The sequence below is a fragment of the Protopterus annectens genome, chromosome 8.part0 (assembly GCF_019279795.1).
Source record: "Protopterus annectens isolate FY-2018-M chromosome 8.part0, PAN1.0, whole genome shotgun sequence".
Lineage (NCBI taxonomy): Eukaryota > Metazoa > Chordata > Ceratodontiformes > Protopteridae > Protopterus > Protopterus annectens.
Genome location: NC_056741.1, coordinates 1,997,390,240 through 1,997,415,890, shown reverse-complemented (window position 1 = coordinate 1,997,415,890; position 25,651 = coordinate 1,997,390,240).

Here is a 25,651-nt window from a genome sequence, read left to right as displayed (position 1 = left end):
TTAATTAAAAGTGTACGCAATGCATAAAGTGGGAAAAGGTATTCTGTAGTAATGTCTTGTTGAGCATAGCAACACTTGTAGAAATTGTGTGTCCTGCTGTGGGCCACAAGGTAAACATCACATACACCACAAGGGATGTTACATGAGGGCTTTAAACAGAACAATTCCACACCACCCGCTGTCAGTGGTAGGATATGTCTAACAAGTACGTGCCATAGCAGGGGATAGTATATGTTGATATACTGTCACAGTAGGCATGTGTATGGGCATATAACAACAATAACATGCCTAAGGTGGTCCTGCTGTGCAAGTATGCTTTGCATTATGGGGTAATGTGTAAAATATGTGTAATGTACAGTATTGTAGGTAGATATGTCAGATATTCTACACAGCACAACTGTTATATCATGCAAACAAAAAGTATCGTCAATCGGCATGTACGATACACAATAACAGGATACATATGGCTTGTAGTCACGGGACACTGTAACAACATGATAGCTAATCGAAATGGAAGAGCAACTCAATTAACCATGCACAAAGGACATGTAATAGCTTCACAGGTACATAGTGAGGTACTATGCTGTCTGGCAAGTCTATGTGTAAGCCCAACTACAGTGTTTACACCAGCAGCACCTCTCTAGGGTAGTGTCTTGTCTGTGAACAGCAGAGCCTTGTGTTACCTGCATCTCTGTACAGTACAGCCACTACAGTGATCCCTGGTGTATCAGCGTGACCGCCTACAGAGTCACCTATGACCGGTGTGTTGGGTATGTTATAACACCCTATTAGCTGTAGGTGATGGGCACACATGAGTCTGTGGGCTGTAAGTAATTGTTGTTGTGTTTGGTAATGGGGGCTGCCTCTGGTGCCTACACAGAGTATGGAGAGGTTCTGCAAATGTTGTACTCATACTATGTGTGGCCTGTGGTGGTGGAGATCTAGTGAGACTATGTGATGAGTGGGGTGTGTTGCAAATGTTAAACATTCCCACATGAATCTTAGGTCCAGTCTGGGTTGGTGAGAGCATTACCCCCAGCATGGCCACATATGTGCATCTCCCACAGGCTGTAGTGTCATATTTTGGGAGGTGAGCATTGACTGTGTACATGAGACAATTGCTCTATTGCCACATGTTTGCCATATTCATCATATAGACAGGCAATAGCACTGGTACGTGACACTTGGACATGCCTGTATATAAGATATGTGAGTTAAGTGTGTACAACAGCTGTTGTACTGTAAGCAAGCTGGAAATGTAAGGACAGACAGTGTACTTGTAAGACATGAGTTGGAATGGGTGCTATAGTAATCAGTAGCTCATGAAGTGCTCACATGTTCTGAACAAGTGCTGAGCATGAATATGCAATACAGATAGGGTGCTGGATAATATCAACCCACTGCAACCCACAAGTGGAGACAACAGTCATAATTGGAGGCACTGCACTATTACCCTGCTGAGTATGGTCTGCAAGTCTATGAACCTTTATCAATGTAGATGTTAGCAGTACAGAAGTAGATGACAGTACGGATGATTTCACACTGCATAGCATACCTGTGACAGGTCATAGGACATCATCACCCATACCGTGTTCCAGCTACACTGAGTATACTAGATGTACCTTTGTTTGTCACAGGAGTGTTCTACCAGTGGCCTGTTGAGAGAAGCAACACTACAAAAGGTGTCTGAGTGATATGTGCATATCACACCAGTGGCAGCTACCGTAAAACAGGGTTAATGTTGTGTACTTCCCCCTCAGTGTAGCCCATACCACACAGACAAATGGGAGGCATCTGCGTATGTAAGGATGTGAATGTCCATGACCTAGGAGCAATAGCTGTCTCAGTGTTGTGGACAACATACAGAATGGGCTTTGTGGGTGAGGTGTGTGACATATGTGGGCAATCTGACAGCTGATAATAGCATTTTCACCGCAAGGTGAATAACCCTGTACCCATTAACTACCACCTAGGCAGCGGTCTACATTATGGACACTGTGTAAGGAATGGTGCTGTGCAGTTCACCTCCCTGAGTTGGTGACGTCTCCAGGCCTATTAGGTAGTCATACGAGGCACCCATGTCATGACAGGGTGCCATCCATGAGCATGGAGATCATTGCACAGGCATACGCAGCACTCGGGTGACCAATATCGGATCACATATCACCTTTAAGGGGTATTGGCCATGCGTGGATGGGCGATACCAGCCTTCACAATCCTCACCTCCACTATGCTGCATGCTGGCTACCTTGCATAAAGACATGTGCTACACTGTGATGTTGGACATGCTACATATACATATCCTGATCTGAATATCCTGATCTGAAAGATATACGTCATGGACAGCCACAGTCCTACTACAAGGATCGCCACATGCTGGACAGATCCCTGTGCCATACATGTTACATACTCCTGCCATACCATGCAACCCTGTCCATTAAAGCTGCACATGTCATCTCTGTCATACATGGTGCTATGACCGCATGGTAGATGTATTATTAACTGTCTGGATCAGTAATGTGGCACTGATGCACCTCGCGATGGCAAAATGTCTGTCAGATACAGCTAGAAAACCTTCCCATACATGCCATAATTGATAACCATCCCTGCGAATGATGTCTGGCTAGCCATTGTCCCATGTCCATCACATGTGCAACATAGGCGATACGTGGCAGGATGTTGAACTGCTGTACAGTGCCGTGTAGATGTATATGGTAAAACACATGCATGTAAAGGTTTCTGTGTGCATGTGTGCATTGTCACTGCTCATGTCCATTAAGGCAGTGTATGTGTTGATATGTGACATATACACAGCATCAAGGTCAACAGCATTACTGTGGACACATCCAGGCATGTGCTGATAGGTAAGAACACCAGTACAGGTAAACAGACATGCCCACATCAAGACAGAATTCACATGGAGTATGAAAAATGTAATGAGGTGGCAACCATATATGGTGATGATATCCAATGCATAACGGTTGTTACATGTGTGTGACACAAACATGGCAGTTGTGTCAGTGTCATGAAGATTTGCAAAGATAACTGTTCAGATGTACTAGATTTAAAACAAATGTATGTGCAGCTGTATCTCTGTACATCTCTGTGATACTGTGACCTGTCTCTATCATTATGTCTTCCAGACAATGCTTCATTCATGCTTGCCAGCGTATAGCTGCCAGGAGGATGATGCCCTCATCCCGTACCTCCATGAGAACTACGAGGTATTGTTCAGCCATGTGCCACAGCTTTCCCAGCTGCGTGACGACTTGTGGCAGGACCTTCGCAGGAGGGTTAATGATGTGGGTGGCCATAACCACACCTACCAGCAGGGGCGCAGACACTGCATGGACCTGATACGACATGCGAAACAGATTGCCAATGCAATCGTCAGGGAACAAGGTGGAACAGGTGGTGGCCCACCAACCCAGCCCCCACTGACACACACCGAGGATCTACTGGCCAGCCTGGGGACACCCTCAGAACAGCATCCACAAACACTAGCTGCCATCGTGGAGGTGGGTGTCTCCCAACCAATGAGCCTGGAGTTGCCTGGTAAGTCACTACTGCACATATGACTATTATATCCCATTTAGTTGCATGTGTCACTGTACAATATGTAATGTAACATCATATGCAAGGTATGTTTACACACATGCCACATACTACAGTATGCTACCCTGTGTCTGCACAAATGTGCATACTATATGCTATTGTACAGGCAAATGTGTTAACATGCACAGTGCACCCTGTGGCTGTCATACAGTCATGAATAATGTTCAAATTGCTGTGTCACCCCTATACAGGTACCTCTTGTGTGCCGCACAGACATCAGTCCATTGCAGGTGAGACAGTTATCAGTATCAGGCATGTTAATACATATATCTAAATGCCATGTGGCCAGTTAACACATGTACACATAATGTATGGTCCAGTCACGATATACAGGTCGCATCTGTCATCATTCACACTGGCTACCCATGTGCAATATATACAAACTAAATGAAACACCAACATGAAACCACAGTACCTGTCATTGCTATATGTGTGGACAGCTGTGCATACAACGGTGGAGGTGTTCGGTGTAGGCATATGTACTATACATTGGAACAACACAAACATTTGGCCAACACATGTTCACACATGGCCGTGGAGGATGGCCAGAGACATGTAGCCACACAGTAGTTGTGATGTGCATACAACCTGTTGCACATTGTCCACACATGGTCCAACTATAACCTTAGTTGACTGATTATATAGTTGATGTGGAACACTGGACAGCCTAAACGCCTGTGCACAGCTAGTGGAGGAGTCACTTAATTCAACCATATAAGATGTGTTGAACATCACCACTGTGTCATAGCATGACGGTAGTCACCTGCACAGCTTCCACAGACATTAACACCACATCAGGCCACAGATACCGTAGGACATCACTGTCAGCCGTGCACCTTGTGTGTGTGGTACATTAATGTCATGTGGGACATGGTGTATTGACAAGTCTGCCATGTGTGGATATGGTTGCCAGGCAGCTAAGACTTTGTAGTAGTTGTGCAGGGGTGTCATCCATAGGTCTTCCAGTGACCTGTCACATGACACAGCATGGTTTGGTGTGTATACACCTCAGCAACATGGGTCACAATCCACAGTTATGAAATGTGTATGCACGCAGTTATGGTTATGCACTGTGTGAGTATTACACACTGTATAGCACTATAGACGCCTCATGATGCCATGCAATGGCACAGTGTCTGTACTTCACACTGTATAGCAATGTAGATGCCTCACACTACCCTTCAATGCTCATGCACATTTGCTAAAAGTGCATTCAATCTGTAGGGCATACAGACAACACTGCAATGTGATACCCATTACAACGCTGTACATGTGTCAGGACACCACTGTGTCAGACATGTATGCATGCCAATGCACACATCAGCAGATTACATGTCAAGGTCAATTCAGCCATGTGTACTGTTAACCTGTGCTGGTCCACATGGTGTATCACAAGGATGCATGCTTACTACAATGATTGTGTGAACTGCATGGCTACTGATATGACACCTGCTTGCTGTTGTGTGCAACCCAGGGAGGTATGCTAACTACCACTATTAATGTCTGAGCTGCATGCCGTCTGCTGTATCACATGCATACTGCATGCCATCTGTCAAATCACATGCATGGTGTGTCTGTGTGTCTGTGTGTCTGTGTGTCTATTGTAATGTAGAGTCTTTCTTTGCATTCACAGGTGATGTAGGTGCGTTACCCTCCTGTGGTCCATCTGATGTTAGTGTCCCCACAGATACTAGCAGTGATGAACATATGCATGAGGTACAGGCAGGGTTGTCAGGGGCTGAATCTGTGCCAAAGGTTGCCATCCCAGCTATGTCCCCCTCTTCCCCACGCACAGTTCTCATGCCAACACATACCCCATCACCGGTGGCCATAGAGGAAGGACAGTCAGCGTGTGTTAGCTTGGAACAGGAACGTGTGGTGGCTACTGAAGGTGTGTCTCCGCACCATGGTGTCAGTGTAATGACTGCAGATGTGCCACACAGGCATGTGGCCAGTGCTGCTCATAGGAAGACCTCTGGCAGACATGCACCTGCAGGACAGAGCGCAGCAGCTGGTGTCACCAGATGCATGTTCCAGACTGTAATGGCAGCACAGGCACATGCTGAATGGCAGAACAGTGAAGGGCAGAGGCTTCAGAGGGCTGCTATCCGTACTCTAAATGACAACATCCAGGCATTGCCAAATGCTCAACAGCAGATTGCTGATGTTCTGGACAGGCGATTGGGTGACATGGTTGGAATCCTTGACTGTGGCATGGCAATCCGCGAGCGTGAGCTGTCTGTGCTGGAACATCTGGTAGGAGTGAGGCATAGGCCAAGTGGACATAGGCCAGGTACACAACCTAGTGCAGGTCAACGTGAATGAGCCACCTCACATGCCCGCTCCAATAGTGCCAGTAGCAGTAGCAGTGCAGCTGGTGCTGCGCTGTCCACACCAGGACACAGCAGGCCATGGGGACATGGCCCTTGATGTTCCCAGCGGGGACACAGTTCCAGTGGACAAGTGTCATCGGAAGTAGCCAATCTGTACCTCCGCCTGGTAGTGCCCGTGCAACCCCTGGCAGGCACAGGTCACGTGGCCGTGGCCAGACACAGTGAGCTGTACATCCTGGTCTGTGCAATCTGGAGCTGTCAATAATACCCCTATGTAGGCCTGACAAAAGGCAGAACTGTGTGCACACATATACGCACACAGCAGAAACATCTGTAGGGCACCGCAACACCCACATGCATATCGACCACACATGTCCAATCAGATCACTGGACCTTATGCACACACATGATGTCATCCACTGGTGCAGCCTATGCCCCTGGCAAACATTATCACCCTGTGCATATGATGATGCCTGTGCCGCATCCCTGTCATCCACACCATTGGTGAAGGGACATGCTCATATGGTCTGATGCACAGGGTGAACAGAATAGTGAGATAAGTGTATATGAAATTAGTTGTGTACTGTTGGCATGCACCAGACATACCATGTAGTAAGGTTTGTAATGCATTGTTATATGTTCGTAGTATGTGTCTTGGTAATAATGGTAACAGCATGTTGGTAATTATGCCCTGCTTCCCTCCTTAAGGTCCAATTGCATGTGCCATTACGTTACAGTGTTTGCAGTTGGAGTGCATTGTTGTATGTTCACAGTATGTGTCTTGGTAACAACAGTAACAGCATGTTGGTAATGATGCCCTGCTTCCCCCCTTAAGGTCTACTTGCATGTGTCAATAAGTAGCAGTGTTTGCAGTTTCACATATGTAAATATGGAGTACTCACAGGCATGTATGGCAATACCAGCATGCTATACGTAGCCTCAGCCTGACTGTTAGAAAGGCTACCATACCACAGATGTCCACACATCTACTGATCCAGAAGCATGTGGGCTGTTTAATAGGCTACAGTGGCTAGAGATGTGACATCCATACCAGGTCACATCACAGGTATGTTGACATGGTGCAGGGGGGTTTACACAGCGGTCTGGCTGATGATAACGTTAGAGGCCACTTGATAGCATGAGACCTCACTGTGTAGCAGTAATACCCTGTCACATTACAGGATGAGAACACACACAGACATACACAGAAACACACACTAACATGCCCACACTCACGGGGTCAACAACACTATAATGCACACTCGATAGTGAGGTGAGGACCCCTGCCTATGTGGTAATCACCCTCACAGTACTGTGCACCCACACGATGCGACAAAGAGAATTAACATGTACAGGTAGCCAGTAAGGCTGAGACCGATGGCATCAACAGGGTAGTAGACTGCATCACCATGAGGGGTTAGGGATCCTGTCTGTTCTGTATGGTAGCATACACCCTCACTCCATGCACCAGACAGCCATACATACATACACACAAACACACACACACACACACACTGTGGAGTCCACAAATGTCATTCACAAACAGATAGCTGACATGTGTGTGATACACACACCACTCCTGCCTACGTCATGCTTTCCACACTGCAGTATGTACAGATCTCTACAACAGTGTACAGGGGTGTGTAACAATTGGGATGTGTTCCCCACCATATGTGGCATATATGGTCACACAAGCAAACACATATGGCAGTACTGTGAATGATACACCTGCTATATGATGATACATCTGACAGACATGCAGCAGTATTGGCCGCATTATGTGTACCAACACTACCTTCGGCAATTGTGCTGCTATATGCACACGGGAGGATGTAAGTGTTGCAGGTGTCAAGTGACTTACAGTCAGTAACACCCTGACCTCTGTGTAGGTTGTATGTCTTCACCGTCAAGTAACAGTAACATAGCGTACTGTTTGCACATGTAATGGTAGGATGGCTTGTGACACACCTGTGAGCCGTCTTTGGCAAACATCCATCTGCAAAGGTGGATCACCACTTGATGTACACACATCCATCCATACCTGATGTACATCCTACCGTACTGTCAGTATTTCACCATATACAGGTGTCAATGACGGGGCTGCATTGCAACTGCATGTTGTAGTTAGGCACAGATGAATTACATACATCAGCTACTGCACATGCATGGTAGCTGCATGCACACCACTACATGCACATGTGTGTTGGTCCTACATGCCTGTCATGTAACCATGTTTGTATGCATTGCAATTGGTGGACATGTGTGATGACATACATAACACATGGACTGTTGTATGACATGATGGTTGTCATGGGTAACTAGTACAGAGGGAATGTTACCTTGGTCAGCATTGCTACCTTATGTACTGTTAGCATTCAACAGCCATGGACCTACTTTCCATGTGCATGCGTGTAATTGCTGTAGCCACTTGTCTGCATGGAGGACAGCAAAAGCTATGCTATGTACATATGTGTTGTGTGTGTGTGGTCCATGTACATATCCACTGCGATTACATGTATGTCGTATCCAAACGTGTGTGTTCTTTGGTGTACAGCGACGGTCATATGTTACAGCTGTGTAAGACCCAAGGCCCCTGTTATGTGTAGAGCCGACCTGGTTATGAACAGTGGTATCATTGCATTGCATAACACATGATGAAACCCTGTCAGTACATGTGTAGTCTGCACAGTTGCTGTAAACCTATGTATAGTCCACTGGTCATGAGTCATATGGTGTTATGGTAATGTATGGATGTGTGTTGCTGGTCCAAGGACATGGTGATGTCTGAGGGCTACATAGTAGAATGTGGCATTTACCTCTGTGATCTTCACCTGAGACATCTGTGATGGCTCTTGAGTGTGCACTGGTCAGTACATGTGAGGGGCCTTCATGTACGTGGGGACAGTAACACCATACTGTGCCCTTACATGTTTAGAATCTGTGTGCATGCAAGACAGCCCTTTGCTACTACTAAGTGTGTGAGCATGCCCAGTACGCCGTTGTGTAGATGGACACACAGTACATTCCAAACTGTGCCCTTCCGTGTTTAGAATCCATGAGCATGCAAGACAGCCCTTCACTTCTACTAAGTGTGTGAGCATGCCCAGTACGCCGTTGTATAGATGGGCACACAGTACATTCCAAACAGACGTGTGATACCAAGTATGTGAACATGCCCAGTGACACCTTGTGTCGGTGATCTGCCTCTGTGTATGGGCATGGCCATTGACATCCTGTATAGCGATGGTGGTCATCTAGGCAACAGATGTCCATACCCCACGTCAGGATGGATTCCTACATTGAACACACTAGTTGATTGTCTTGAAGGGTGTACTGTCTGTGGCGCGTCTCGTATCTATGTAGTGTTGTAACAGTGCTCTGTAGATAGGCAGTTGTCCCGCTCACACCACTGCCATGTGTTTGTCTACATCTACCTTGGGACAGTAATATGCTTTTAGACTGCTCACTCTCTATACATTCCCTATTGGCATCTTTGCCTTTGCGGATAATGTCATCCACCTAGAAGTATGCCTCTGGGAGTGCTGTGGTCCAGTAATCTCGGTAGCATGTTCTGTAACTGCGTAATGCTGTAGTGTGATAAGGTAGTTAGGTGTATGTTCGACTCCCAGCCCTGCCATGTGTGTGTGTGTGTGTGTGTGTGTGTGTGTGTGTGTGTGTGTGTGTGTGTGTGTGTGTGTGTTTCCAGCTGCCTGGGGACAGAGTGATGCTTTTAGACGGCTCACACCCCATACATTCCCAATCGGCGTCTTTGCCTTTGCAGATGATGTCATCCACCTAGAAGTATGCCTCTGGGAGTGCTGTGTTCCAGTAATCTCGATAGCGAGTTCTGTAGCTGCATAATGCTGTAGTGTGATAAGGTAGTTAGATGTATGTTCGACTCCCAGCCCTGCCAAGTGTGTGTGTGTGTGTGTGTGTGTGTGTGTGTGTGTTTCCAGCTGCCTGGGGACAGATTGATGCTCTTAGATGGCTCACTCACCATACATTCCCTATCGGTGTCTTTGCCTTTGTGGATGATGTCATCCATCTAGAAGTATGCCTCTGGGAGTGCTGTATTCCAGTAATCTCAATAGCGTGTTCTGTAACTGTGTAATGCTGTAGTGTGATAGGGTAGTTAGGTATATGTTCGACTCCCAGCCCTGCCAAGTGTGTGTGTGTGTTTCCAGCTGCCTGGGGACAGAGTGATGCTTTTAGACAGCTCACGCACCATACATTCTCTATCGGCGTCTTTGCCTTTGTGGATGAAGTCATCCATCTAGAAGTATGCCTCTGGGAGTGCTGTGTTCCAGTAATCTCGCTAGCGTGTTCTGTAACTGCGTAATGCTGTAGTGTGATAAGGTAGTTAGGTGTATGTTCGACTCCCACCCCTGCCAAGTGTGTGTGTGTGTGTTTCCAGCTGCCTTGGGACAGAGTAATGCTTTTAGACTACTCACTCCATACATTCCCTATTGGCATCTTTGCCTTTGCAAATGATGTCATCCACCTAGATATATGCCGGTGGGAGTGTGGTGATGCTGGAACTTGGTAATGCGTTCTGTTACTGCATAATGCTGTAGTGTGGTAGACTAGACAGGTAGGTGCTTGATTCCAAGGCATGGCAGGTGTGTGTCTTTGGCAGTTATACTGTATGTGTTGGTATCTGTGGGTGGCTAGCTGCAGGATGTGTACAGTGTGTTTTGTTGCTGACCTATATAGTGTCCACAGCCCGCATATTCTGCCAAGACACTGGGTTGTCAAAACATACATTCGCCAATAGGTCTGGTGAGTAACTGTCAGCAGCCCTACTCTTACCCTTGATACAGTCTGACCCATGTGACGCAACAAAACACATGTGCCTCGATAGTAACAACACTACATGATGCAGGTGGCACATGCAGTTTCCTTTTCATTCCTGTGTAATGCATTGCTGTCATGTGGTCCGCTGTTGTGATATAAATGCCATATCTACATATGTGTGTACATGTATATGTGTGTATGTGTATATATATATATATATATATATATATATATATATATATATATATATATATATATATATATATATATGTATATATGTCCATGTATATATATGTATACAAATAATATATATGATATATGTAGATATAGAGGTGGACATAGATGTGAACATATATGTCTGGGGACATCAGCACTATTGAATGTTTGTGCCGGATGATCTGTACATGATAACCTGGGATCTATGTATATCTGCCATGACGTGGTGGTAATGCACATTATCTGTAGTGTGCAGGGTCACGGGTTGTAGTCGTGTAGACACTGGTTATTTTGTTGCTGGGAAGACCATTGGACATCGAATATGGTGATATTAAGGTACCTGTTGCCAGTTGTGTACGGATCTGAGCGACACTGAGCAGTGGTTATTAATTTGGAGGTTCGGTATGGGTCATATAACTATTCATTAGAAGAGTACACTATGCAGATGAGGTTGACAATAGTGTATCCCATTTATCACCAGGGTGTGATGCTGTTCCCTGGAGTGTATGTGTTTAGTCAGCCGGGTGCAGGTCTCGAATATAGTTGACAGCATGGGAGGGGGGTCAGGCATACTGTAAGTACATTGCAGAACTGTGCCACGGGAGTGCTCCTGCCTTAGCACACCTAAGCTAGGGGTGTGTCTATACCTGCCTCGTGACATTGGGAAGGATGACAGCAGTGGTGGGGCAGTCAGGGTGTACAGGCTGCACAAACAGGTGTTGATCAGCACAATCAGCAGATGACATGGCCAGCCCGCACCTGAACAGTACGGTAATGCGAGCAAGCTGCATACACACAGGTTTTATCCACACTCTACACCACCGGTGTATACCTGCGGGGACATTTCATGATACAGTCCAAACAAATGAGACGGGCTGCAGCAGGCAATATATACCAACATGTGCAGGAGGCTGGGGAGTAAGGATGTGTATGTTGCCGAACAACCCTTACTGGGGTGGCATAAGTCTTTATAAACCCAGGGTGACTTACCAGGGGCTACATGGGCTGGGGATGGTGGAGCACTATAGGGTGGACAGAGACCTCCTACAGCAGCTTGTTGACCTGTGCCTGCCACACCTATGACATCAAACAGGCCAAGGGAAACACATCACAGTGGATACCATAGTATATGTTGGCCTAGGTGTCCCAGCCACAGGTACCTCACACAGCACAACTGAGGATATAATGGGTATCTCACAGGCATCTGCATCCAGATATTGCACCAGTTCAAAGACGCCATGTCAACACATGCTAGTGAGCACGTACATGTCCTCAACACACGTGATTAGCAGACTAGCAATATCCAACCACATGGATGACTACCCTGGGGTACTGTGTGCTATAACCTGCACACACATACACATCCTAGCACCACCTGGTGAGCAGGGTAGGGCCTACAGTCACTGCAGGGGCATACCCTCCAACAGCTAGGCCATATGCGATGGCCAGGCATGAGATTGCATGTGTGTGCTGTCTGCCCTGGAAGATATGATGATTCCGATATATGGCTTCTGACACAGCTGTAGCACACCAATGCCAATATGGACATCCCCTACAGTTTCCTAGTGGGGGATGCTGGGTAAACACTCGTGTCATGGCTGCTGACACCCATCTGCAATGCACACACACATGAACACTCACACCATACTGAGGTGGATGCACAGGCAAGACATATACTTGTGCATGTGTTTGGGATGCTCAATTCACAGTTCTGGTATCCAGACACATCCCCCTGGAGCTCTGCAGTATTCACAAGCTACATGCATACAAGCTGTTATGGTATTTGCTATGCTACACAATCTTATCCTGCAGTAACAGTTGCAGCAGGAACAGCATGGGGCAGGGTCACACAGCCCAACACCACTGCCATGGCCTGTACAGGCACAGTGTGACTTGGTGAAGGAACTACCTGAGCAGGGCACAGTCGGCGAAAGCCCATGCACAGTATGACCTGCACTTGGCAAAGAGGCAACACAAGGCATATGCACTGACACAGTAAGTACCCACGGATTTCCCCTCTCTGACCTGCACACAGTACAATGGATGCCAAACATGACACTAGCTGTGCTCGGCCATGTATAGGAGGTGCACTGTGTGCATCCAACATAGGCAGCCCTCCAGCACCATCCTCAAGTCCAGAACACACCCAGGGTATGTCTATTGACCTAACAAGTGGCAGTTGTATTAGAATGTGTATTTACCCATTGCTATGGTATGTATGTGAGCATACAAGTGACTGTGACTGTGGTGTTCAAATGTTAGGGCAGCAGACCATACACATCCATAGTGGCACCATGACCTCTGTAGCACATACGGGGGTCACAATAGTAGCCTGTAGTACACAGGGTGTCCTAACCCAATGCAGATTATGGGATGACCATCATGTGTGTCCGTACAGCCCACACACGTTCCATGCAGCTGGACAGATGTGGACCAATACATACAAATGATATACGATGGCCTATGGATATGCCCAATGAATGACCCCAACCCCCTAAGACACACACAGACTACAGCAGGCCACACAGTTTGATGTAGGTTGTGTAAGCTTGGACGTCTAACACCATTGTGCTGGTATTTAAAGCTGGGAACTGACGAACACTGGTATCCCTCCAACCAGTAATTTAGGTAGGTCCACACACTGACATGGAGTACCCGGCATACCAGTACAGTAGCGGCAGATGTGTACAACTGTTGGCTGTGCCCCCCCCATCAAACCTACACATGTGAGAGTCATGTGCGCCACCCACGGTGCTGTGTATGACTGTGGTTGTGGTTGGATGTCCCCACACGCTATGCAGACATGTAGCAACTGTCAATGCCACATGACCATTAGCTACCCTGCAGACACAGCATGACACCTGTCTGTGTAGAATGGAGGGGTCAGCAACACAGTACTAACTATCTGGACATGTGACACATGCAATACAGTTGACCATACTTGGCATGCTCACACACATGATGGTATGACGGTAATGTCGGTCGACAACATGCGTAACAGTCATAATTGGCATGCTCACACACTGAAACACAGGACGGCCAGGCATGCATACACCAGTGGTCCGGACATATCTGCCAGTACATTGCTATACTGTTGGATGACTGAGCTGTATGGTGTGTGTGTGGTTTATTGTCTGTACATATGCCATGGTCTATTGTTAATTCACATGAGCTATGTACGCAGGGTACTGCTACCAACACGTGAATAGGGCGGTTCTTTGTTTGTGGACAGACCGACGCCTTTGGATACGGACTGGGTACATCACATTCCAGCAGGTGGGAGCAGTTGTGCGTGGGTTTGCACAGTGTTAAGCACTGCTGACCTCTGGTCACAGCACCTTATACACATTTAGACTCCACATTTCTTTGACAGTGCACTACTGGCATACTGGTAGACAAACACGCTTACAGCCACTCACTCACTGACAGTTTCGCTTACATTTATCACTCACGCTGGGTGTGTGCAATCCCTTGTGATGTGTATTACATCGGACTACATGACTACAGTATCAGGTATGTGTAACCATTTTGCGACGGCAGGCGTTCGACTGTACGGACTCGGCGGCCTGTCCAGTGACGTAATCATATTATATGCATGTTCCTCATACAATCTACTCCCATCTGCCTGATACATGGGAACTGATACTCTGCAATGCTGACATGTGACTTGAGTTTGTTAACGCAGCTGTCCGCCGAGTCATGCTACCGCATACCTACTGCACGTTGTCCACCTTTCAGATTGCACGACGGGAGACTGTAGGAGTGACACCTTTCCCACTTTGCATGGGACAGTCCCTCATTAGGCATATCTCATGTGACAATACCAGACCTCTCCACCAATCGGGGACACATTTCTACAGAATCAGGGACAGGTCAAGAAAGCATCAGGGACACTTTTACAAAAGTAGTGCTATTAACTTGAAACATTGACAGAATCATAGCATATGACTCAATACACATATTCTGAAGTAAAAGTAGTTTATAACTCTTACCTATTGTCATTAATCAGTAAGTGTGATTCACCACCTTTCCTTCAACAGTCACTAATTTTAGGAGGGATTAAGAGGGACAGAGTTAAACTTTCAGTCAAACTCATGGACGTACCTGAAATGCAGGGACAGTTGAGAGGTATGGACAATACTCTAGCCATTGCAACTGTCCTGATTAGGGGACATTCTCATGTTGTACGTGTCTGTAGTGGTTGCTTGTTACAGGTCTGGTATACCTGACACGTCGATATGTCATATGTAGTAGCATAAGCAGCTTTACTGCTGCTAGACTACTCTTTGATTTGTGCCGATAAGTATATTTCTGTACTATGCATGGCTGTAGGTATGTTCTGCCTTGGTACGTCTGACATTTCTACAGAGCAGGTTCCACTTTGGCCATTCAGACTGGTGGCGGCCCTATAGACCCTATATGTAGAGCTATCACATGTGTCAAGGCAACACATACCCACAGTTTCCTATTACATGTAGCTGTTTCTGATACAACAAATTAATGTCTGACACCACTACACACACTATATAGCCTCCATTCCCAAACTCACAGGCCATGTGCTATAACTGTCATTTTGCAGGACACAACTGCCCAGACGGGTGTGTCCCTCGCAGGCATATGGGTGTTGAACCACTTCTATTATGCTATCATCTACCTAAGGTGGTCAGCAAATTATGCACTTTCCATCAGTAGCAGAACTCACATACCAATGGTTGTGAATGAACACTGTATCAGGAACACTGCATAACACCCTGTGGGACACACTTAGACGATTGATTATATTAACCAGACACATTTACAGTCATAGAGCATATGTATTCATTCACGTTTGTCGAGGTACATGCTGTTTCTGACTCATACATGTTGTCATCTGTTATTACCTGTATTCCGCCACCTGTTCACTTAATATCACTAGTTCTGGAAGTGTTTTGTTGGACTTTGTTACATTCTGATACATAACTATGGACGTCCATGCTAATCGGGTACACGGCACTGATTTGGTCTCTATGTATTCCCCCGATGGTTTACAGACTATCCGGTAGATGTGCTCTTCAGGTTTGGGAGGTGTAGGATTATGCTATGCCCACATAGGAATATTAATGACTTCCACTGGGCGGGCCTACTACATCTCAGCCAACCAGCACCTGTACACTTAAGCCCATTATTGCATACCATGGTCCACCTACCTGGTACCCCACTACAGCAGTCGTGACAAATACTTACTGCAAGCGCAGCTGGGGTATGAGCACACCTCTACACATTGCCCACTCTCTCCATCTCAGGACACATGTCATACGTTTTGTCAACCCATGTATTATCACACTTGCACAACCTACTGTTCCATGTACACCTACATCCTGCTCGTATCAATGTCAGCAGATTCACACGTACCTTGAATATTTGGGGTCCCGCAAGGGACACCGTTATCCATGTTTAAAGTGTAGGCCTTGCAGATCTCTCCCACTGTTACTTTCCTACCGGTGTTTTGGACAGCGGCAGTGTATTGATCTGTATTGCCTGTCTGTATGTCTGTCCGGCCTAGCTGGGCGATGTGGGGGGTACAATGTTTATTTATTGGACCTCCCAGTCACATATGCCCGGGCTGTAAATATGTTACCCCTAATTGCTGTGAAGTAACCTATTTATGTACATATGTATATCTACACTGACATATATATTTTGTTTTGTGTGTATGTGTATATATTAATACCTGTTGTTTGTGTATATATATCTATCTATATATATATCCGTAGTATATCCTTGTGTGGGTATATATATATCTGTATGAATATATATGTGTATGTAAATTAATATAGATATATGTATATACATACATTTTTATCTATATATACATCTGTGTGTCCATTAACCTATACATTTCCCAGACATGGACACTTACACATGCATATTGGGTTTTGTCTCTGCTTCAACAGCATACTATTGCCTGAGTCATTATGACACCGACACGTCACTCCGGTGAACTTGTGATCAGTATATTGCACGTTATACAGTGGACAGAAGTCACACATTTTTCATGTCGGGGTGCCGCTGCTAACTGGGATGTAATACAGTGTCATTCGACCTATTACTCGTATGCGCAGCCTATTATTCCTGCTACTGTGTTTGTTTTTGTGCACATTCATATTATTACTGTTGATAGGATGAGTGTTTGTGTTACTGTGACTGGACGTCAACATATTGTTGTCTTCATGTAGTTGTGTCTTTCTGCTTTTCCTGGTTTGGGATTGTCACAGCAGAACTCCATTCCGCTCATGGGTGGAGTATAGGTTTTACGTGCCGGGCTGCCAGCCCTGACGCACAACGTCCGACAATGATAGGCCCATTCACGCATGTCTCCACGCAAATGACGCTCTATCTGGGAACCACATCTACATACTAGCTGACCTCCATGGGCCGCTCCATTGCACCCGGCGCAACATACCCTAGCACTCCTGTCTCCATAATCGCATATCCATAGTTTCGCCAGCACACCCGTGTTGAGTTTCCATGCATAACAGCCATTATATACCTGATATTGCAGCAATGACACACCTTTACACATTGCACTCTCATGAGCGTTAGGGCCCTACACACATTTTGTACCACCTCGTGTATTCACAGGCTCACCATCCATTCATATTTGCACATACGTGCCTTTCCTGGTGTTATGGATTACGAACGATTTGCAGGTTACAAATGTAGGTGGTCGCAACATGTACTACATTCCGTCTGTTTACAATGTTGACGTAGCACTTCAACGATGTTATGGCCACTGGTATAACCCTGCCTCTGGTGTGAAGAGCTGTGCTCTACTCACACTTGTGCAGCGTTATGTGACATATGCTGTGAGCACTTTATAATTCCTTACTTGCTCTGGATTCCCTTCACAACCCTTAAGTTTGCTTTCATCTTTCGGAGTTTCTTACATATCTATATATATATATATATATATATATATATATATATATATATATATATATATATATATATATATATATATATATATATATATATATATATATATATATATATATATATATATATATGTATGTATATGTATATATATATATATATATATATATATATATATATAGATATATATATATGTAGATATATATATATATATATATATATATATATATATATATATATATATATATATTTATATATATGTATATATGTGTATCTATAGATATATATGTAGATATATAATTGCATATTTCTGTTATGTCTGTGGATATTTATCTATACACAGATCTATCTATTTATATATATAAAAGTTACAGCTGTACAAGACAACATACATTTGCTATGCTAATAGCTGCGTGCACCCGTGCAGGCGCACTTGCATCTCCTTAATGAAGTATTAAGTACTGAAACCAATCTGGGCAACACTATAACTAACCTGTTAGTTGAATACATGGAAACAATTTTAGAAAACAACTATATACATTTTAATGGTGAAATATACAGGCAGAAAAAAGGAGTAGCTATGGGCACTCCTTGTGCATCCTTTTATGCTAACACCGTCTTACATAGATGGGAACAAAGGTTTATTTTTTCTGCCACCTGGGTACAATATTTAGTGCACTACAAGAGGTACCTAGATGATATATGCATTTTTTGGGCAGGAACCCATGATGAATTTTTGGACTTCATCAAGTATTTAAACTCAACCACCCATTTTTTATCTTTTACGTATAAGATTAGTAATGACGAACTACATTACCTTGATGTAACCTTATACATGGATCGGGTAAATAATGTATTCCAATCTAAACTGTATAGGAAGCCAACCTTTTCTAATACATACTTACACTTTCAGAGTGGACACCCCTTCTATCAGAAAAAGGGCATTGTCAAAGGACAATTCATAAGAGCTTCTAGAATGTCCAGTACTACACACGATTGTTTAGAAGAGATTGACTTCCTAAAATCTCTATTTCTTGAAAGAGGATACCCCTTAACACTTTTAACTACTTTAGCCCAACAAGTCATGGACAGCAGAGAAACACTCTATCCCCCTCTTTTAGGTGCAGATGTGGTTGTTCATCACACTGATATTAAAGAGCCTGACCACACTTATGGCAGGTTCATTTACACTTACTGTCTCAACTCCTTTGAAGTTGAAGAAATTTTCCACAGACATTGGCCAGTTCTTTCACTACATGATGAATTGAAAAATATTATACCACCACACCCAAAGTTTATTAGAAAGAGGGACACCAACCTCAAAGAAATTTTTGAAGGGAACAACCATACCAGAACGAACACTCAATTGCCCAAAGCAGGCATCTTTAAATGTGGTGCCTGCAAACAAAGTAACACCATTTTTGACACCCCTAGTATTTACATTGTTTCTAGGAACTTTCTGTTTAGACCTAAAGTTTTTACAAATTGTGGCAGCAAAGGAGTGGTATACTTAGGGTTCTGTACCACCTGCGCTAGTTTCTATATTGGCAAAACAGAAAGGCCTTTTAGAAGAAGAATTTATGAGCATTTACATGACATTTCTAAACAAAAGGAATCAAATGCTTTATATAAGCATTCCTTGGTTTGCAAGAATTTCAAATTCAAGTTCTTGGTATTGGAACAAGTACTTCCCAATGCTAGGGGTGGCAACTGGGAAACAAGTCTAGAATATAGAGAACTTTTCTGGCAACTCAGGTTAGAAGCAAGTAGAGCCCCAGGTTTAAATGAGAGTGTTAACATCAGCAGTGTTCTCAAAATTAGAAGAGCTCGCTTGTAGGTTTGTAAGTAGACACACCCTTCACAGTATGATCATTCACTGTTGTAGGTGTCTGCTGTAACATGACTTTTTAACTGCAGTAAACTTTATGCTTGTATACTTTTTTTCAACAATTTTTTTTCTACAGATGTATGTTTTCTATTTCTACTATTTTTAAAATTGTTTTAACATTCACCAAATATATTTAACACAAAAATTATGAACAACAGGAATACAGCTTTTTAACATAACTGATAATGCAGTTTATTTAACAGGTTTTATATGTATACACACTTGCTACTAGAGTTAATACATGAGCATTAGCACGTACATTTTTAAACAGTGTATTTTATGTTTCAAATGTGCAACGCTTTGTAATATGGGTATTTCTTTTTAAACACATGAGCATTTCTCCTTTTTAAATTATGAGTGTTGCTTCACTAAAGTAGCACTCCTTACTAATTGTTAATTGTTAATTGACTTAAGACTAACAGCTAACTAGCTAACCATGTGATAGGGAAAGATATATAAAATGGCACTGTTTCCAATGTTTGAATTCATTTTTAACTTGAAAAAGCTCGGTATCTAGCCGAGCAAAAGCGCTTGTTTTATATCAATAAATTTTCTTGCAACTACCCACTTGGCACTCGTTTACTCTGTGGATTACATTGGTCAGATCCTGCTTTGAAGCTTGTTTTTCTCCTTATTCTCAGTTACATATGTTTACAGGCACTTGGGAATACATGTGCCTTATTCCTTATGAAAGTACCACTTTGATGGAACCCGTTTTACGGACTCATGCAAATGCGGACACCTTTATATGCATAAATGTTGGCTTTACAGCACAGAAGCATTCATTACACAGTTAATATGTGCTATAGTCATACTTGAACTGGGAATGCCTTTACGTTGGAAGGATGCTGTAACCACTACATTATTGTTGTTCTGGCTCATTTATATGTATTCTCATGGTTAATAGCTACTCTGACATATGCCTTACAGCTTCCCTTACACAGCAAGCATCCATTCTCCTGCTGGGAAAACCGCAGTACTACACTTAGGACATTCCCTGTTTCCTACTGCTCTGGACCCGTGCTGCATGTCTACTCACTCCAAGGATATTCAGAACTCCTACGCTTATAGTCCTCGCACATACAGGTGTTTGATTGTCAGGGTGTTCATGTGCTGGTCTGGGTTTAGGCTCAGCCGACTGGTGACTAGAACTGCCCTGGTGCTGTTCAAAGATCAGATGTAGCACATGGACAGAGTTAGTCCAGATTTTAACATTCTACCTGTGCTTACAGACGCAGGTGTTTGGGCACCTCACACAACATTATTAGGTTGGCGCTACATAATTTAGGGCAGGGAGTGGTTCCACTACATAATGCAGGTTGGAGGGGGGGGGGGGTTCCACGTGTTTCCCACATATTGTTGTAGCGGTTTAGTTGCTTATTCTGTTTCTTGTAACATTTAGGTATTTTAGATACAGAAATAATTATTTTATGCAACTATTACATAACATATGGGACATAATTATGTGCTACAATCTCAGGACATTTGCCATTTTTAATATATTTTGTCAGGACACAACAAAGTGTCCTCGCAAAGTGGGACAGATGATAACCCTACTGGGGACACCAGATTGTTTGGGCCAACACATAGCCACGGTCAGTGCAGGTTTAGAACATTCATTTGTTTCCTAGCTGTGAGCCTATACCTTTGGCACTTTTGTTGTTTGCCTGTTTCTTGTACGAATTACATTTATTCTATCCTGATGTGACCACTTTAGGCAACTGTTACATGCAGTATGGTACATAGTTATTTCCTACAATCACAGGACATTTGGCATTATATCATTGTTAGTCAGGTCACACCTACACACACACACATTACTTGTCCCTCACACAGTGGATCAGGGGGTATCCTGTTTACGTCAGTGCCTTCATCACCCATATACCATGTGCCACTATGCGAATGTGTGCAATATATTCTCTTGCTTATTCGGGTTGGGACACATGCGTCACAGGCAGGTGTTTGATCCTAGGTAGTAGGTTCTGCATGACCATCTAGGGCTGGACAGTCTCGTGCACCACTACTGCACATTCCAACTTGTATCCAGATATCTACAGGACTGGACATCGTGTCTTCATACCCATTCTAATGTTTACACAGGTTACTTATCCCATGAGGGATATCCCAAAAATTTAACAAGACCAAAACAAGACCAATAACGAACATTCTTCTGGCGTTACAAAAATGTGCTGGGGGTTTTACATGCAAGGGATACATAGTTTGCAATCCTGAAACTGCCTAGGGTGACACTATCTACTACATATGTGTAGTGGTCACTATGTGTAGATGTGGCTGCAACAAACTAGTAGGGCAAGTATGGCTGGATTTGGTGGACGTTCAGGTATGGGGGTGGGTTGTGTGCTGTGGAGGGGATGCTGGGTAGTCCATTATGCATCCAGGTGTGTTGCATTTGATATGGCCAGTTCCATCAGGACCAGTCTGTGGGTATGTGTCGGGGACATGTCTGTACATTTGTATTGCACATTTTAATATTCATATGTTTGTGGGATTGTGTTCTACAGTATGGCCTGTCTGGTTGTATTGCAGATGTGTATACATGTTTTTGTGTTTCTTTCTGCTTCACCTGTTGCTCCCTCATACACCTCCGGTTCACCTATTCTGCATACGACACAGTGTTGCCTTGGTGGATTATACCATTACCCATCCCCCACACACACATATTCCTGACACTCCATCCATCACTGCTTTGGTTGATGGCCCATGACACGGTCAAGGTAACACATTGCATACCCTACATATGTCAGGTACCTGTATGGTTGTGTGGACTACCCTGCCATGTTTGACTTTCCACATGCTATACCTCACACACATAGGTACACGCCCATACTTAACTTTCATGACATGGTTGGTATACCCGGGTAATACCCGTTCAACTGTGACACATCCTGACAAGTTCGGCTTGGACCGCTGATACGCAGATTTTGTCCGACTGTTCTAATCATTGGTAGGATGCCACCTTTTCCTATGTCCAGGATGGGATATATTCCGGACACATATCCAAATGTACTGGACAACACATACCCACAGTCAACGTTACAGATAATACTGTTCCTTTCAGCCTACATGTTGCCTTATTGTTGTAGCAGTTTATATGCTCCTTCTGTTTCGTTTACATGCTTATTCTATTTCCTGTCACATTTGGTATGTGAAATACGGACATACCTAGTGTATGTGACTATTATATGCGTTGTGGGATATAATTCGGACATACGGTCGCTAGATATTTACATTTATCGTGTTTTTTGTTATGGACACATCTGCCCAGCTGTGTACCCTCCCTCACAATATGGGTCAGCTGGTGACTCTGACCATTGGGTGGACGTACCTATTGGCGGCTCGCTAACATATGATGCGTTTCACTTCCACTTGGTATAACTGTCTACACTGCATTGGACTATGGGCACACGGTTTTCAATGTCATTTGTTCGCGGGATAGGGACCCGTTATTCCCTACCATGCATTTGTGTTTGCTTCTTCATCTTGTGTTCGCGGGAACTGTCTTGCATGCTTTGCATAAGTTTCACTATCCATGGATACTGACAGATGTCATTACTATTGCTTGCAAATTGTTATATGCAAGCAATTTAGGTTGCACGTCGACAGCTGACATTTCCACGCCTCCGTGCGGCACTTCGACATGCCCTATGCACTCGCGCTCCTTTCCTATGCACGTGGCTGTGGCGGCAGCGCACCTTCATTAATATGCATTTGGCACTACTGCGCCATCTTCACGCTGCACGGTCAGCGCAAGCCTAACGCCAGCCTTGCGCCGAGCTTCATGAATCCCGGGGTTAGTTTTCACTTCCTATTCTTAAGTCCCTCAAAGTTCAATACAGAGTACACCAATGGTGTCTTTTTTGCTAACTTTATGTCTACAGATTAAATGAACAAATTATAAAAACTGCAGCCTTAATAAAGATTCAGTGACAATGAAAGGCAAATATTTAATGCATATGCATCTCCCTGTCAGAGAAGTATGTTCTGCAGCTCATATAATTGTAAAGACCATAGCTAGTCATGAGTGAGATCCTTGTACCACTTTAGAACTCACTGATTTAGCCCATCATTAAATACAATGTTCTCTTCTGTAGTCTTTGAACAATCCATCTGCAACATCTTGAAAAATATGCAATAACTCCTTATAAGAAAAATCAAAGAGTTAGAAAATGTGAATTATTTATAAAGTTAAAAGAATAGTTGTTGTATTTTGTTTCTTACATAATACTTTGAGGAGATCTCATTTGTTCTCTAAGGCAATATACATTGTGAGAAAAATACATGTAGAATAATGCTCAGGAGGAGTGAAACGAGGGAAAGCAGGGCAAGCATTGTATATAAAGCTGAAATGAAAGATAGTTGCTAAGAAAGAAACAATATATCTGTACTACATAAAAATGAAAAGTGTTTGCAATCCTCTTTTTCTTTTTATAAATGTATGTATACTCATGTCACTGTGCAACCTATGAAGTTACTAAAGATGTTTCAAAAAGTTTTCCAACTAAAATGGAAAGACTGGATACTTGAAATGTTAAGTTTGGGAAAAAAAAAAAGATAAAATCCAAAACAGTCTGAAAAACATGAAAGTATTCATTCAAAATACATACGTGTGTGTGTGTGTGTGTGTGTGTGTGTGTGTGTGTGTGTGTGTGTGTGTGTTTGTTTGTTTTATATATATATATATATATATATATATATATATATATATATATATATATATATATATCTTAGCATTCTTGTGCTTGAAATGCACATGGTTCAATATGGGAAATGCTGTATTACATCAAAATTTATTATATTTAGCAACCATGTACAGTTCATTCACTGTTAGCAGTGCACCCGAACTGATCTGTTTCATTCACTTACAATGCTAGCAGTTTACAGCACAGTGTGTGTTATTTCCAATATTGCACTCAGTGGGGTAAGGAAATTGCCCTTGTGCAACCTTGGAGCTGGTATATTAAATATTGTGGAAGTCTGAATAGGTGCAACTTCCAAAATGGGGAGTGCAAGGGAGCTTGCCTCTGTGAAAAATGAGTCTTTAGGTTTGTACCTTTTTTAATTTCCTTCTAGTTAGGCTGAGAATTACTCCAATTGGTTTCACGATACTTGACCAATCTAGTACAGATCGACTATTCAATAAAGGCGATATATATATAAAGCTATATCTATACATAATCTAACATATATATGATTATATCATCCAACAACAACAAAAGAAATAAACATAACAGTGAACATCAAATGACCTATAAAAACTTTGAAAGAAGGAAAAAAGCTTAAGTATTTTGACCAAAACAACTGAACCACTCATAAAAACAATGAATAAAATGTTTTTTTCAGGGAGGTCAATTCTACCAGCATTACCCCTACACCCCTAAACATAAATATTGCACCTCCACAGTTACACTTTCACAAAAAAAAAAAAAAAGAACAGAAATTTCCAACAAAATGAGAAACATTAACAGCCATACCTCTGGAACCCTTTCTAAAAAATTTACACAGAGTTAACATAATGCCCCAAACCACCATAAATGTGAATTAATACATTAAATAATAAACAAAAAACTAAAAAAAACACAAAAATATTTGCATTAACATGTACTGCCTCAACATCACACTCAATAACCTTGTTCTGCTGTTTTACTGATTGCACTAACTGGCATGCATTCTAAATTCCATTCAGTTTTGCTTAAAATGATTTGCCTTTATGTACACTCACACAAAACATAGCCCATACCTGTGTATGTCTTGATGTTTAGGCAAGTAACGCTGTAACCAGAGACAATGCCATTAGTTTAGAAACAGATTCCATAATTATACATTATCAGATATATCATGACTCACTCAAACAAGAGATTCCACTTGTATATAG